Below are 5,000 nucleotides of genomic sequence, written 5' to 3'. Positions count from 1 at the left end.
GAACTTTGATGGATGCAATCTCCCTTGATCTCAACTTGCGAATTTCCCTATCTAGAATGGCAACAGGTTCCTCCTCATAAGAAAAATTCTCATCAAGCAAAACTGAATCCCAACGGATAATGTAGTTTCCATCCCCATGGTATCTTTTCAACATCGACACATGGAATACCGGATGCACTCCAGACAGCCCTGGAGGCAAGGCTAACTCATAAGCCACCTCCCCTACTCCCTTAAGTATTTCAAATGGACCAATATACCTTGGGCTAAGTTTACCTCGCTTACCAAACCGCATCACCCCTTTCATTGGCGAAACCTTCAACAAGACTTGTTCACCCTCCATAAATTCCAAGTCTCTAACCTTCCTATCTGCATACTCCTTCTGTCTACTTTGCGCCGCTAGAAGCTTTTCTTGAATAGATTTCACTTTATCTAACGATTCCCTCAGAAGGTCAGTACCCCAAGGTCTAACTTCAAATGCATCAAACCACCCAATGGGAGACCTACATCTTCTCCCATATAGTGCCTCAAATGGGGCCATATCAATGCTTGAGTGATAGCTATTGTTGTAGGAGAACTCTGCTAAGGGTAAGAAGCTATCCCAATGGCCACCAAATTCTATCACACATGCACGAAGCATATCCTCCAACACTTGAATCGTTCGCTCAGACTGACCATCGGTCTGAGGATGGAACGCAGTACTAAGGTCCAACCTAGTACCCAATTCCGCATGCAATGTTTTCCAAAACTTAGAAGTAAACTGTGTACCTCTATCTGATATGATGGAGAGTGGAACCCCATGCAACCGAACAATTTCTGAGACATAGATTTTGGCTAACTTCTCTGCATTGTAAGTCACCTTGACCGGAATGAAATGAGCAGACTTAGTTAACCTATCAACAATCACCCAAATAGAGTCATACTTACCCATTGTCTTTGGAAGACCAACCACGAAATCCATTGCAATCCTTTCCCGCTTCCATTCAGGAATGGGCATTCTCTGAAGTGTTCCTCCGGGCCTCTGGTTTTCATACTTTACTTGTTGACAGTTTGGACATTTAGCAATAAAGTCAACAATATCACGCTTTATTCTACTCCACCAAAAGTGTTGCTTTAGGTCACGGTACATCTTGGTTGCACCAGGATGTATAGAATACCTTGAACTATGAGCCTCTGTCAGAATAGTGTTGATCAAATCATCAACTCGGGGTACACATACCCTTCCCTTGATTCTCAAAACACCTTCCTCGTTGATTTGTGCTTCCTTAGCCTCTCCTCGCAACACTTTATCTCGGATCAGGATCAATTTCTCATCATTAAACTGCTTTCCCTTAATCTTGTCAAGAAAAGAAGATCTTGCCTCCACACAAGCCAACAATCCTCCCTTCTCATTTACTTCTAAACTCATAAGGTCGTTAGCCAGAATCTGAACTTCTCTAGCCAATGGGCGTCTAGAAGCTTGCAAGTGACCTAGACTTCCCATGCTTCCCGCCTTTCTACTTTAAAGCATCCGCTACAACATTCGCCTTCTCCGGATGATACAAAATAGTGATGTCGTAGTCCTTCAGTAGTTCCATCCATCTCCTCTGTCTCAAGTTCAAATCTTTCTGAGTTAATACATACTGTAGTCTACGATGATCCGTAGAGACCTCACACTTAACCCCATATAAATAGTGTCTCCATTGCTTTAATGCAAACACTACCGCGGCCAATTCCAAATCATGAGTTGGATAGTTACGTTCATGCACTTTTAATTGTCTTGAAGCATAAGAAATCACATTCTTCTCTTGCATTAGCACGGCACCCAAACCCGAATAAGATGCATCACAATAGACAATGAAATTCTTACCTTCCACTGGCAAGGTGAGAATTGGTGTAGTAGTCAACAGAGTCTTGAGCTTCTGAAAGCTTTCCTCACACTCATCCGACCATACAAATGGAACATTTTGCTTAGTCAAGTTCGTCAGTTGGGAAGCAATAGAAGAGAATCCCTTGACAAATCGGCGGTAGTAGCTAGCTAACCCAACAAAGCTCCTTATTTCTGACACATTAGTAGGTCTTACCCAATTCTTCACTGTCTCAATCTTAGAAGGATCCACCATCACTCCATCCTTAGAAACCACGTGCCCCAAGAAGGACACTGCATCTAGCCAAAACTCACACTTAGAGAACTTGGCATAAAGCTTTTTCTCCCTCAACATTTCCAATACCATTCTCAAATGCTCCTCATGTTCCTCCTTACTTTTAGAGTATATCAGTATATCATCAATAAATATGATCACAAAAAGATCCAAATATGGCTTACAAATCTCGTTCATCAAACTCATGAACGCAGCAGGGGCATTCGTAAGACCAAAAGACATCACTACAAATTCATAATGCCCATACATGGTTCTAAAAGCAGTCTTTGGCACATCCGTTGCCCGTATTTTCAATTGATGATAACCGGATCTCAAGTCAATCTCAGAGAAGACACAAGCACCTTGTAACTGATCGAACAAGTCATCAATGCGAGGAAGAGGATACTTGTTCTTTACGGTTACCTTGTTCAACTGCCGGTAGTCTATGCACATCCGAAAAGTCCCATCCTTCTTCTTTACAAACAAAACCGGAGCACCCCAAGGAGATGCACTTGGTCTAATGAAGCCTTTGTTCAACAACTCTTGAAGTTGGGCTTTTAACTCTCTTAACTCCGCGGGAGCCATTCTGTAAAGGGGTATAGAAATGGGGCGAGTACCCGGTTCAAGATCAATACAGAAGTCAATATCCCTATCTGGTGGAATACCAGGAAGATCTGCAGGGAACACATCCAGAAACTCACGGACCACCGAAACCGACTCAATCGAAGGTACTTGGGTAGTGTCATCCTTGAGATGTTCCAAGAAAGCTAAACACCCTTTACTAACCATTTTCTTAGCACAAAGAAAGGAGATGATACGCACCGGATTGGGAGTGTAGTCACCCTCCCACACTAACGGATCTGTCCCAGGCTTGGCTAACGTCACCGTTTTAGCATTACAATCGAAGATCGCAAATTGCGGAGAAAGCCAAGTCATACCCAGAATTACATCAAAATCATCTATTTCTAAGATAACCAAAACTACATAAGTGTTGCTCCCCACAAAGTTCACCAAACAAGACCTATATACCTTTTCAACTACCACAGACTCACCCACCGGAGTAGAAACACGAATAGGTATATCAAGTAATTCACAATGTAAATTTAGACCATTAGCAAATGAGGAAGATACATAAGAAAATATGGATCCAGGATCAAACAATACAGAAGCCATGCAATCACAAACCAGAAGATTACCTATGATGACAACATCAGATGCCTCCCCTTCAGACCGCCCAGGGAAAGCGTAACAATGGGCCCTATCGTTGGTATGTCCATTGCTCCTACCATGTTGTGATGTAGTGGCTCCAGTTTGCCCATCACCTCGGCCATTTTGGTGACCACCATTACCTCGACCACCATGTCCTCCAGAATAATGGCCTCTACCATGACCACCTCTACCTCTAGCCATTAGGGTTCTATAAATCTGTTTTGGACAATATCTCTTAATATGTCAAATCTCCCCATATCCATAGCACTCTTTGGGTTCATGCATAGGTCTCTCAGAGAAGTGTTGACCGGTCTGAGATGGACCCCCAACTACAGTCTGTAGTGAAGACTGAATTGGTCGGACTGAGTAACCTCCGGAACCTTGTCCTCTAGAGTAAGAACCATTAAACTCACCTCCCTTTCGAAACCTTTTTGATGTAGTTGCCATGGTGAAGTCATCTGGCTTCACTCCATCTACCTCTATTACGAAGTCTACCACTTCTTGAAAAGATTTCGCTGTAGCCGCTACCTGTAAGGCTGAAATCCGCAACTCTGATCTCAACCCCTTCACAAAACGGCGAATCCGCTCTTGTGGACTGAAACATAGTTGGGTGGCATACCGGGATAATGCACGAAACTTAGCCTTATATGCAGTAACCGACATCCTACCTTGCTCTAGGCTCAAAAACTCATCCCTTTTCGTATCCCTCAAAGTCCGGGGGATATACTTCTCCATAAACAAGCTAGAGAATGACGCCCAAGTCATAGGTGGTGCCTCTGTTGGTTGACACTCAACATGTGACCGCCACCACATTTTGGCGTTCCCTTGAAACTGATAAGTCACAAACTCAACACCAAACCGTTCTACTATACCCATCTTGTATAGTAGCTCATGACAGTCAACCAGAAAATCGTAGGCATCCTCAGATTCAGCACCCTTGAAGACTGGAGGTTTCAATTTCAAGAACTTATTGAAAAGTTCATGCTGATCATTTGTCATTATAGACCCTGTAGTCAGACAAGGAAATGTGCCTATTTCCAATGAGGCATCCATGCGGGGAGCCACAGTAGCCGCATGTTGTACCTCCGGAGCCTGAGGTGCTGGTGCAGAAAACACTGGAGCTGTCTGGCCCTGATCAGATAACCCGCTAAGATAAGCCAGAACCTGATTGATCATCTTTGGGTAGGTTGGGGTGGAAATTCCTCATTTTGCACTTGTTCATTCTCCCCTTCCTCACCCTCTTTTACCACTTCCTCAGTCGGTGGAGGAGTCACCGCCCTAGTATCAGACGGGCTAGGTGCTCGTCCTCTTCCTCTAGAGGACGTCAACCCACGACCTCTACCACGGCCTCTTGCCGCTACTCTTCCTCGAGCTACAGCCCCAGTGGCTGGCTCAGACGCTTCTTGTCTTGTCGATGTTGGTGTTGGCGCAGTCGTTGCTCTAGTTCTAACCATCTGCGAAATAGAGTGAAGATGGTCAGATACCAATTTGTATCACCTAGATACCAATTGGACCCAAGTAATAGCACGAAAGAAAGAAAGAAAGAATGGAATTTTCCTAAAGTCTTATAGACTCTTAAAGAAAAGTAAAGGCATCCCCCTACCGTTCCTTAAGACTCTACTAGACTCATTCTTGTGTTATGAGAGCAACGAACCTAATGCTCTGATACCAAGT

This window comes from Solanum lycopersicum, chromosome 3 (genome assembly GCF_036512215.1).
Source record: "Solanum lycopersicum chromosome 3, SLM_r2.1".
Classification (NCBI taxonomy): Eukaryota; Viridiplantae; Streptophyta; class Magnoliopsida; order Solanales; family Solanaceae; genus Solanum; species Solanum lycopersicum.
The sequence above is the reverse complement of the archived record's forward strand: the minus strand, read 5'-3'. Positions refer to the sequence as shown.